The 12,923-nt window shown below is 48.5% G+C and overlaps 1 protein-coding gene across 3 annotated transcripts in view; it reads left to right on the top strand.

The window, feature by feature from the left end:
* LOC126540226 (chymotrypsin-like protease CTRL-1) overlaps positions 1 to 12,923 on the top strand; it is a 139,154-nt gene that overhangs the window by 105,389 nt on the left and 20,842 nt on the right. The window lies entirely within an intron of this gene.

The raw sequence follows: 12,923 nt of genomic DNA, 5'->3' as shown, positions 1-12,923 counted from the left end.
CCGGCCTCGCACAGTTTTCACAACATTCCCTCGGGTCTATAAGAATGCAAGGTGAGTGAATATGTTACACACCATCAACGTCAAACTGTCGTCATCCCTTCACGGACACGCTGTTGTTTATTATGGTCATCACTTCAGTAACGTCCTCCAGTTATCTTCATGCCATCGTCGTCATACCACATGCGTCATTCCATCGACGTCACTCTTTCTTTGTCATCGAACTGTAGTTATATTGTCGCGATTCAATCGTGATTTTGCCACCTTTGGCAAGCCGTCATCGCCAGACTGTCGCTATTATGCCTCCTTTGTCCAACTGTCGTCGTAATACGCCGTGGTGGTGCCATCATCGTCACTGGCTTCGTCATTTCACTCGCGTCATGCCGCCGTCCTCACACCATCGTCGTCATACACGTTTAGTGATACTGTCATCGTCGCGTCATTGTCCTCATACAATCGTCGTCATTCGATTGTCATCACGCCTTTCTCATGTAATCGTTGACATACAGTCGTTGTCATGAATTCGTTGCCACACCGTTGTCATGGTGCCGTCGCGGTCGTTGCATCGTTATCATTGTAACTTAAAGATCACGCTGTCGTCATGCCGTCGTTGTCATACCGTCGCCATACCATCGTCCTCACACTTTCGTTTTACCATCGTTATCTCTTCAGTGTCATGATCCCATTGTCGTCACGCCATCGGCATCCTACCACCTTCGTCGTCCCATCGACCAGATTCCTTGTTCATTATACCGTAATCATGCTGCCGTCATTCAATCATGATTTTGCCGCTGCTGTCATGCCATCGTCGTCACACAGAATCTATCATGCATCTGTTGTCCACCATCGTCATCATGGCGTCTTTGTCATGCCATCGCAGTCATTGCCGGTTCTTTTCCTCGTTGCCGTAAGACCGTCACGTAGTAGTCATTGTCTTCACGACGTCGTCGCCTTGTCGTTATTTCCTGTCCTCTTATTTTCTTAAAGGCCCCAGCAGGAGCCATTACGTAAGGGGTTGTATCATCTTCATAATTTACTAATTGACATCTTATTGTTTTCATGCCATCGACATTAACGGCTTTGTCGGTCGACAGAAACGATCGATTCCTTCGCCATTACTCTGTAACTGCGTCGTCATCATGCCTTAATGCTCACGGGTGACCTTGGCAAACGAGCGCCGTAGTAAAGTGGGATGACATCGGAGTAAGTGGTATATAGCCGAAATAATAAAAGACTCAGTATTACGACTACCTGTGTGAAATAAACATATCTTCAGGAGTATGGTTGGTCGCTACAATGCTTGTTTGCAATTGGCATAACTGTCTGCTGTCATCGTGAGATACGTTCTGCGTAAATTATTAAAAATTATTTCAATGTTCGAAATGTATGGCTTTCCATATGTGCTATTAGCACTCTATTACTATGGCGCTTAGGAGGCGCAGTGTGACTGGAATTGCATGCGCGCTGTGGGAGAGGAGCACGCCAATTACAATGAAAATTTCGCGATTCGCTACTGCTACTAAGGTCAATGTCGTAGGCCGAGAGATTGATTCCCAGCGTGACGGCCGTGCGCATTAAGCTTCAATAACTAGATGCGCTGCTACAACACGTAACAAGGGACACGTTAGCGACACGAAGACAGACAGACACTTGTCATTAACCTTTTCCTTGTCGCGTCTTCAATCCCCATGTCTAACCACTATTCCACACCAAGTAGCCCTCTCGCAGCATTGCTATACTGTTGACCGTTCACGCCAGTGCACAATGCGCTGACGCGATTCTCGAAGTGCACCGTTTACTCAGCGCTTTCCTTCGGTGTGTAAGTTTTGCGGGCATGAGATGTAGTGGCCCCATGCCTTGAAGAGCAGACACGTTTTTGTACCTATATATAGCGTAAAATATACGTACAAATTGTATGCTGCAAGAGTGCCGTTTATCGACGTTCGAAAGGTGCTTTGAGGCGGAATTTGACCCATAATGTAAAATTGATGTACAGATAACTCAAGACTGTCTCATTTTCAAGCATTCACTTTTCTGAGCTCGTTGCTCAGTGTTGGGCCGTTGGCGTCGTCCCCAGGGGTGGGTAATCATGGAGGTAGTGCAGACCTATGACTACGCGCCACTGGGTATGTGTTACCGGACTGTTGTCAAAAGCTCAGTGTGTGCTATCGCAGTAAGGCTGTTGTCATCTTGCCGTCATCGTTACACCATCGTCGTCATACAGTTGTCACAACGATATTTCACGCCATCGTCGTCATGTGTTCGTCATCCAATTTTCGTCATATAGCCAGGGTCACACAAACAATCATACGGCCATGTGATCGTCATCGCGTCGTCTTGGTCGTGCCATCTTTGTAATACGGTTGGCGCTACACAATCAACGTCATGCAGCCGTCGTTACACCATGGTCATCATAGACATGGTTGCCATCCCACTGTCGTCACACTGGCTTCGTCGTATCATCCGCGACAGTCCTTGGTCATGTCATCGTTGTCATCCTCTTGCACTCGATCGTGATTATGACGCCGTTTTCATGGCATCGTCGTCATACAGTCATTATCATGCATTTCTAGCCACATCGTCGTCGTCTTGCCATCATGGTTGTTTCATCATCATCATTCTCTCTCTGTCATCTGATTCTATTTATACTGGAGCCGTCACGCCATCATCGTCATATACAGTAGCCGCCAAGCTATACTCGTCATATACACGTCGTCAGTCTATTGTCTTCGTGCTGTCGTCGCCCCGATGTTGTGCTTATACTAAATACATTTGAGAAACGCGATTGTATTGCCATAAAGCCACCATCGTCATACCACATTTGACTGCGCTAGTGCATACTTAGAAAGCCGGTGAGCGGGCGAGTGTCGGAGAGGAGGGTAGTAGTTTAAACGACAACGGTACAAAACATAGTTTACACTGATAACACGGGGAAGGCGGGAGATGGAAATTCAAGACGATGAGCACAACAAGAACAAGGTAAAAGCAGGAGCCAACCCGCCATGGTTGCTCAGTGGCTATGGTGTTAGGCTGCTGAGCACGAGGTCACATGATCGAATCCCAGCCACGGCGGCCGCATTTCGATGGGGGCGAAATGCGAAAACACCCGTGTACTTAGATTTAGGTGCACATTAAAGAACCCGAGGTGGTTGAAATTTCCGGAGTCCTCCACTACGGCGTGCCTCATAATCCGAAAGTGGTTCTGGCACGTGAAAACCCTATGATTTATTTTTAAAGCAGGAGCCAACGTTTCGACAAGTGGACTTGTCTTCTTCAAGGCCTTGAACAAGTCAAGTCCACTTGTCGAAACGTTGGCTTCTGCTTTCACCTTGTTCTTGTTTTGCTCATCGCCTTTACACTGACGTGTCATAGAAGGAGAGGAACATTCAGACCCACTAGCGATTCGGTGACCTCGAGAATGTGAGCGAAAACACCTAACGGGCACCACAGCTAAGGCTTAAACATTCCCGTGGCACAGTCGCACACGTCCTGGAATTTTTACACAATACGGTGATGCAGTGATCAGCCAAAGCATTTATCGCGGCATAATCAGTGGTAAAGTTGTGGAAATACTGCGAGATCCGCCTCACCTGACTGATGACACTGTCCAATGTTTCCAGATTCTGAGAAACATCAGAAGAAAGGAAACTCCATGAACAAGAATCGTAATAAATTCTTATTGTTGATTTTCACAGAACATTCCGTGCACCGACTACTGTACTTGGCACAAATCAAGAACACGGCAAAGGCGATTGACGCAACACAAGGACCAACACTAATAACTTATTCCGGAAATATCTTTCGCTCTATCGATCTTACTGCATACGTGGTTGCAAAAGGATTGAAATGGATATTAAAACTGAACATAGATAAGTTAGCGCTATAAAAAGAGACACACCCACAGGCAAAAAAAAAAGCAAAAATTAAAGGAAGGCCCAATGAAATGAGTGCGCCACGCAAGGATCACATAACTGCCTAATCAAAGAAGGAAAACTCTTTTGTTTGCATAATAATTCAGCGATAATAGAGAGAAACAACGCTTGCTCTTCTACGGACTTTTTTCGTTTTTAGTTTTTCTTGTTTATTTAGCGCTGGCGCAGTACACTTAAACCTCGTTATAATAAAACACAACATAATTAAATAATGGAAAGAAATAATTAATAATAATTTGCTTTTGTTTTCCATAGATATCGAAGTATATTAAACGTCGTTTTAACGAAGTAATGTTGTCTTGCCCATGGATATAACGAACTGGATTTGTCTTCGAAACCAAGAAATGTCCTTTCCTTGCAAACCGAACATATTGCTTTCCACGAGGTTCGGCCCACATCCAGCGCAGACGTACAAAACTCCTGCATTCCAGCGTACACGCCGTCGAGAAACACTGACATTGCTTATCACGCCGCGAAGCTGCGGGTAAGCAGCAGCCCATTGTCGCCATCCAAATTTTCTCTGTCACTGAAGCGCCACGCAGGCTCGTTGATGCAGTCGTAGCCTCCGAAATTCTACCGGTGCACTCTCGGAGGCTACACCTAGCTGCGCCGAACCTGAGCCAGCACGTGCGATGCACTGCATTCTGAAATTGGGATAGTGACGGTGAGCCGCTGCTTGGGCCTGGCGGGACGAAAGAATAGTGCATCCACTTGGCTGTCTCTCAATGCGGTCCGCCGTGCAGGTTGGTGCAGCTCAGCGTGACCTTCAGCATTGCATCTGCGTCGGTGCAATCTCGGAGGCCACAAGTCGGCCAAGCTAAACCGCCGCGGCTAAGTTCATTGGCTTTCTCGTTTATACAGCGGCACCATATGAGAGCGGCAGATCAGCTGCGTAGTGGGCACGCCACGTGTCACATGGGCCTCGACGAAGACGGACGTTGTTCGCTTCTCAGCATGCGAGCTGTTTTCTTTGACCAGCCTGCCATTGCGCCAGTTTACGAAGCTATAGACGAGCCATGCGGAAAGCGTAGACGAAAGACCATCATATTGTATACCAGAAGGCAGCACTCTCAGAGGCAGTCGTGTCAGTTACTAAGTCGTGTTTTGCACATGCTGAAGGCTATTTCGCTCTTCTCTTTTTTAAGTTCGTTGCATGCGTGGCCGTGTAGTGGTACCGCGTGCTGCTAAGCTGTCCTTTTCTGCCCATTTTTAAAGTTGTGCACCACATTGGACATGTATTGTAGTCAAGTGAAATAATGGGAATAACAAAATATTTGTCATAACGAAGTAATTCCAGCTCCTCCATCAACTTTTTTATAATGAGGTTTTCCTATATGACTCAACTGAAACATGAGTGGGACTCTTTTTATACACTGTTAAGCTTCAATACCCCTTCCCTTAGTTCCACTCAGGGTGTGACGAAGAGAGACAAACAAACGCACTGTGTGTCGAATATTGCCACGGTCCTTTTGCGAGTTGATTAATGCAACATGCCCCGAATTGTCACGGCAGTGCTTATCGCACTTCCCTCACGCACTCGCAAGACATGGAGGATAGATAAAACTGGTCATGTGCATCATGTATACGAAATTCAAAGAGCTATTGTACAGTTCCCCAAGGCCAAAAACGAAACCCGCACAGGACAATGGCTCTGCGATCGCGGAGGCGATGGCTGCGCCTACGAGCGCGAGACTGAGCGCGCTCTCCTCGAATGCAGCGCCACATTGGGCGGCGGCCGTATTTGATTGCAATTTTGTGCAGCTCCTTGCTCGCGCATGTTACGCTGCCTCTTCTAGCCACCGTAATTCTACACTCTAAAAACAGTTGCACCCTTAGGGGTGTATATTTGCCACACAACAATAATCGTCATATATTTTGTGCGCATTTCATTCCTTTAACGCGGCGAGCCCGGTACTTTCCAGTAACGAACGGCATGCGCGTTATCAGCATGACATAGGATTCCCGTCAGGAAAGTAACGACTGCAGCGTTTTCAAGAAAGGAAATTCGAGCAAGACAGATGACGATTATTGTTGTGTGGCAAATATACGCTCCAAAGGGTGTAAAATTTTGTTAGAGAGTAGCTACAGATATTTTTTTTAATAATCTTCCACTCTTCATTTTCTGCATTGCTTTTCCTCATTTTCGCACTGACACACTCTTAAACAAAGGTGCACCCTTTTGGGTGTATGTCTGCCACACAACAATTATCGTCATCCGCCTTGCGTTTCCTTTCTTGAAAACGCCACGCCCACTACTTTCCTGTCGCGAATGCTATGTCATGCTGATTACGCGCATGTCGTTCGTTACTGGGATGTACCGGGCTCGCAGCGCTAAAGAAATAAAATGCGGACAAGACAGATGACGTTTATTGTTGTGTGGCAAGATACAACCCAAAGGGTGTTATTTTGTTATAGAGTGCATAATCTTGACTACAACATCATATTGACGCTGGTTGTGGCTAATTAGACTTCCTCGCAAAACCATTCTACGTTGTCGTCATCATGACTAGATGGAGGTACATAGAGCTCTTCCACTTATAATCTGCTCGTTTCAATCCTAGACGGCTACTCTCGTTGTAGCGGTGAAGACTTCGTCGTCCTCTCTTGAGCAAATCTTGGCCAGCGTTCACGATAATGACAAAGTTTTGTGCGGGATCTTTCCTTTACACTATGAACGGAAACTCCGTGCTGCGGCAGACATCCCCCAGATACGTTGCATCGCTGAAGGAATTAAGTTCTAGAGAGCATGAAGTATGTGCTCGGCCCAAGTCGCATGCGGAGAATAATTTTAGAAGGCCTTCTAGAATGTATATCTGCTCTTCATTGAGCAGATACACATTAACATGTTCATGTACATCTCAATAAAGGGCTCCACATTGGCAAAATAATGAAGATCCCTTCACAAGAGGGCCTCATGGTGAAGACGCTGCATCAAATATTATGCGTACAATTAATATTGCCGCAGCACTGCGCGACTGAGGCTGAAAAAGAAGAAGTAGATTGCGCGCGCGTGATCTCGGAGTATTCTGCGCCAGCTGGGCCTGGCGTGTGGCTTCCTCGTGGAGCTCGTTTCACCCTATAAATAAACATCTTTCGTAACATCTTTGGCGGACGTGCGGGGCAAATCTTGGACGATCCTGGACGACCCAGCCCTACCGACTATCCAACAGAGTAGACGCTTGACCGGTTTACGACCACAAGCAGCGGACATGGCCGATTCCGGAGAAGACAATGACGACCCCCATCTTCGGCGAACCAGACAGCAATCACGTAGGTCAGGCTGACTGCTGGACACCGCTGCGAGAGCTAGCCACTTTTTCGCGGAAGGCGAACGAAGACGTTGACACCTGGCTTAAACACCACAACAGAGTGAGTCGCCACAACCACTGGAGCACTACGAAGCAGCTCGATGACGTCCTTTTTTTTTTCTCGCTGGAACTGCGCTCCTCTGGTTTGAAAATCACGTGAACGTTCTGAGAAGCTGAAATAATTTAGTAGAAGAATTCACCAAGTGCTTCGGGGACCCGATCCCTAAGAAAAAGAAGGCTGAGCAGACGCTCTTCCGACGAGCTCAATTACCTGGCGAAATTTGTACAACATACATAGAGGCTGTTTTGAAATTATGCGGAATCGTCAGCGCCACCATGACAGATGAAGGAAAAGTAGGACATCTGCTTACGGGAATTGCTGAAGATGTTTATAGTTTCCTTATAACGAAGGAAGATCTTAGTACTCCGTCTGATCTGAAGAAACACTGTCGGGCATTTGAAAAGCTGAAAATGAGAAGGATTGGATCAAAGTTCGGACGCTTGGACAATGTCACTACTATTACAAGCGTGTCCGTCCCAACCCACGATGTCATTTCCTAGGTGATTCGGCAAGTGATTAAAGAAGAGCTTGAACGCCTTAAACTTGTTGACGACGCTCATGTGTGCCATCAGTGTGCATTTGACGATCGCTCTCGTGTGCCACCGGCCACCTGGGCAAGTCAGAGTAAAGCAGGAGACACACGGTACGATTCGGCGTCCGACCCGACGTGCGGTGCCGCATACTCCGGCATGCGGCATACGACGATTCGGGGCACACGGTGCGTGCATCCGAAAGATTGAGCGGCGCGTAAGCGCCGCCCAGATCCAGCACCCCAGCTTGACTTATAGCCACGTCGAGAAACGCAATATAAACAACTCTGCACAACACTGCTTCACTTTACGCAAACACTGTAAATAAAATTATGCCCCTGCGAGTGACAGTACACTTCACGATGGCGCGTTGTCCACTGACGGCGCGGCCGACGGCGCTTACGATCCAACCCGAGCTCGTCAAAGAGCGCTTATGTTTGCCAAAACAATTAACACTGTACACTTAGGTCGCCCGCAATTAAATACAATTGATTTACTCGACGCAGTCGTTGCGAAGGGCAAACGTGCAAGCGAAGTAAGCAGCCTCGCTCAGACGGTCGGTGTGCGATATCTGCCAGAGAAATGACCTTGGGTCGCGGCTCCCGATCTTGCCAGTAGCTTAGTGCTAGTGTACTAGGGGTGGTTTGCATAACAGGCACACTTTTGAGATAATGTTGCCGAACTGGTAACTATCTCGTGTCGGAAACAAACTGCAGCAGGCAAGGAAAAACAAACAAACACTGCGAGAAACCGGCCAGCCAGCGCCGCCTCCGTGAAGGCAACGTCAGAGAACGTCACATGCCAGCCGCGCTGTCATTGGCTGCGGCCAGACGACGGTGCGGTCGTCGGACGCGTCGGACGATGAAAATCTGCCCGGTTTGTCGCACGCCGGGCGTCCGATCCGGCGCTTCGGCACGGCAGAACACCTCGATTCCGGCTGCCGTTCCGGCGCGTCGGACACCGGATCGGATACCGAATCGGACCGCGCTCGCAAAACCTATCCTGAGCGTCAGGAGGGCAGCAACTTTCCACCGCAACCGACAAGTCTGGGACGCCGACAAGATGCACCACAACAATTTGTTCCGTGGGCTCTACCCTCCTACAACCAGCCTGAGAGTTCATTTCTACCCATGACACCCATGGCACCGGTGTCACACGCGACAAGCCGCGACTCACGCATTTGCTACAGCTGCGGTGTGCCTGGACACATCGCTAGGTATTACCACCGCCGCCAGCAGCGCGCTCCACGGTTTAATTCCTATACATCCCGCGTGCCCGCTGACGAGTCCTGTCCGTATCCCAATTCCTTCCAACGGCTGCAGCAGGGACGCGCGGACCACAGTGATTCCCCCGTTTCCGAGCGCAGCCTCACACCACCACCGACACGACAACGACGCTCTCCATCACCTCGTCGTCGCTCGTCACCGCCGCCGCTGGGAAACTACCTGGTGCGACCGACGGGGGTGAGGTCGCAATATATTCATCTTCAGCAAGACCCCCTTGTGCAAAATTCTTTATAAACAACGTGTATGTTGACAATGTGAGTACTTTTGTTTTAGTTGATACAGGACGGCAGTTACGTTACGTTTCGCGGAGTTGGCGGGGAAAGGTTACGCCCATGTGGAGTCTTTTCTTTTTCAGCTATGATAGGGGACCAGACATATAGAAGTGAATTTACTATGCTTGCACGTACAACGCATGACATTATTTTAGGAATTGATTTCTTGCGTGAGTGGGGGGCAACTTTGGATTGTGGAAGTGGTGCGATTTCTCTTCGGCGTGACGCGCGAACTTCAATGACAGATAACACCAGTGATGCCGCCGACGTTCTGTCCATGTCGCAAGAGGTGTGTTTGCCCCCTCAGATTGCAATGTTTGTACCTCTCGATACTTCTTGCCCTCGCACGGGTTCTTGTGGTTTAGCCGAGCCCGATTATAACAACGCGCCCAAGAAAAATGTGATAGTCCCTCGCTCCCTCGTTGTAACCACTGATGGTTGTACTCGTTTGTGGACAGTGAACGTGTCAACCCAATCCAGAACATTGCCGCTAGGACTTACACTGGCAAGTTTTGACGAACAAGCCATTGTCAGCGTCGGAACGGTCGAAATGTCAACCACCGGAAAAAAATCCAACGCCTATACCAGCCATGATAATTCTGCTGACTTTACGCGCATGATTAACAAGTCGCCGTCATTTAGTGAGCAGTGTCTGCTTCAAAGAGTGCTCGCTCGCTACGCCACAGTGTTTGATATTGCTCAAGGCCAACGAGCGTCCCTACACCGCCGGCGTCCCGTATGCAACACCGCATTCATACAGGGAAAGCGACGCCAGTTCGTCAGAAGCTTTATCACGTTTCACCTTCAGAGAGAAAAGTCATCGCCGACCAGGCTGAAGAAATGTTACAGACAGGAGTGATCCAGGAATCATGTAGCCTTGGGCTGCTCCTGTGATCCTAGTGAAGAAAAAAGACAACTCATGGAGATTCTGTGTGGACTATCACCGCCTGGAAACCGTCACAAAAAACACGTGCACCCCCTACCACGAATACACAACGCCGTCGACTGCCTCCACTCCGCGTCGTATTTCTCTTCTGTTGATTACGGTCACAATATTGGCAAATTCCCATGCACCCCTCAGACAAGGAGAAGACAGCCTACATGACACCTGATGGTCTATTTGAGTTCAACGTTATGGCCTTGAGCTTATGCAACGCTCCAGCGACATTCGAGCGATTTATGGATACCGTGCTCCGCGGACTCAAATGGGAAATTCGCATGTGCTATTTAGACGGCGTCATTATCTACGGCCGGACATTTCACGAGCACAATCAGCGCCTGTCGGTCGTTCTTGACTGTATCCAACAAGCTGGCCTTATTTTAAACTCGAAGAAATGTCAATTCAGTGAGCGTCAAGTCCTCGTACTAGGCTTTCTGGTCGACAAAGACAGCATACGACCGGACCCTAAAAAGATAGCAGCCGTTTGCGACTTCCAACAGCCACACACGGTTAACGATCTGCGAAGCTTTTTGCGCGTTTGCTCATATTTCCGGCGCTTTATCAAAAATCTCGCACAGCTTGCCTATCCCCTCACCTCTCTCCTTCGCAAAGACATCCCATACTTGTGGACTGCTGACTGCGAGTCGGCGTTCTAACAGCTGAAATTTTTGTTCACTTCTTGCCCGGTTCTGCGGCATTTTGATCCGGAGGCGTCCGCTGCGCTGCATACTGACGCCAGCGATGTAGGCGTTGGCGCTGTGCTTGTTCAGCTCTGCGATGGCCGTCAGCATGTCATTGCCTACGCTAGTAAGACACTTACAAAAGCGGAGAAAAACTACACCGTTACTGAACTTCAGTGCATAGCAGTCGTCTTCGCCATTCAGTAGTTCCGTCCGTATATAAACGGCCACGCATTCACGATAGTGACTGACCGTCATTCACTCTATTGGCTTGTTGGGCTGCATGGCCCGTCTGGCCGGTTGGCCCGCTGGGCTTTGCGCCTTCAACTAGAAGAGCGGACGCTATCACACGGATGCTGATTGCCTATCCCGTCTCCCTTCGCCGCACACTAAAGCTGACGATGATGACTTCGATGACTACCTAGTTTCCATCTCTTCCGACTTTCCAGACCTGAGTACCTTGGAGAGCGAGCAACGTTGCGATCCTAACTTGCAATCCCTACGGGCAGCTGCACGTTAGCCAGCACGAACAACCCCGTTTACTTTTCGTCATGGTTTGCTGTACAAAAAAAAAAAAATTACTCGGCTGGTGGTCCTCCTTTGCTCCTAGTTGTGCCCGAAAACCTGCGCCCTGCTGTCCTTCGTTCCATGTCGTCGTTATGTCGTCGCCAAAGTGACGGGAAGTAATCGGCGTTCACGTGCGACGCAAGTTGTTCACGTGGCCAGACTCAAGCAGTATCATCCCAGGTCCCTTTACCTCCCTCGGCGAGCTTCGTCTGCCTCCGGGGAAAATGTTGGAGCACTGCGCGACTGAGGCAGAAAAAGAAGTAGATTGAGCGTGCGTGATCTCGGGGTACTCTGCACCAGCTAGGCCTGGCCTGTGGCTTCCTCTTGGACCTCGTTTCACCTTGTAAATAATCATCTTTTGTTACAATATACATTTGTTGGCAGCACGCGTAGCCCAGTAGTAGCGTAGGGCAGTGCATATGCGGAATACGAGGCCCTCGTGTGGCAGCGCATACGTGGGATATGAAGCTCTCGTATTCATACGAGAGATACGAGGCCCTCGTACTCCTACAAGGGGTATGAGAGACACATCCAATAATCTAGTTTCTACGAGCCACCTCTACCACGTACATACCAGATTTTTTAATAGAGACTGCAATGTGGAGAAAGGTTTATGACAGGAAAATAATCCCTCTGTTCGATCTGCTAAGCTACTTGTTAGGTGATATGGCAGAGCGCAAGCAGCTTGGGATAGGCAAGCCGCACCAGAGCCTCGTGTCAGGCATACCACAACACTGATACGGCAGGAGCATTCTTGCAGCACGCTGCATGTACAGTGATCACGTTTCTTTCAGGCATGCATGATTGAGCTCGAAATGAACAAACGCTGCACTAATTTTTCAACGTAGTCATTCTTATTTTTCCTACCTATATAAAACGCCTGAAATTGTGTCTGCTGCCTGATATGGTGCAAGTTGGTGCCCTTTGCCTACCTGTATTGCGCACGTATGCGTAGCTATGAGATCGAAGGTTATGACATGTGCTTGTCTTACATGTTTCGTCGCCTGTGCCCTGTTTGCAAAGCACTTTAGTGACTCTAAATGGGTCATCAACTCGTTCAACTTGACACCCTCTCGCTAATACAAACTAGGCATAGATAAGCAAAGGACGTAGAACGTTGGCACCGCGCCGGCGACTGGCTGCAAAAAGTGCTATACTGTGAATTTAATGAAACGTACAGGACACTTATGAAATCTATTTGCAGTACGAATTACAAAAAGAAAAGCGAGAACGAAAACAATAAAATAATTGATACTGCAATTCCACTTCTTAGCTAGCTGCCTGCAGCCTGCGTTTAACGTGCGATCATATGGTGAGTATTAGAGTCTGGTAGACTGCTATAATTCTGAC

This window comes from Dermacentor andersoni, chromosome 2 (genome assembly GCF_023375885.2).
Source record: "Dermacentor andersoni chromosome 2, qqDerAnde1_hic_scaffold, whole genome shotgun sequence".
Lineage (NCBI taxonomy): Eukaryota > Metazoa > Arthropoda > Arachnida > Ixodida > Ixodidae > Dermacentor > Dermacentor andersoni.
The sequence above is the reverse complement of the archived record's forward strand: the minus strand, read 5'-3'. Positions and strand labels throughout refer to the sequence as shown.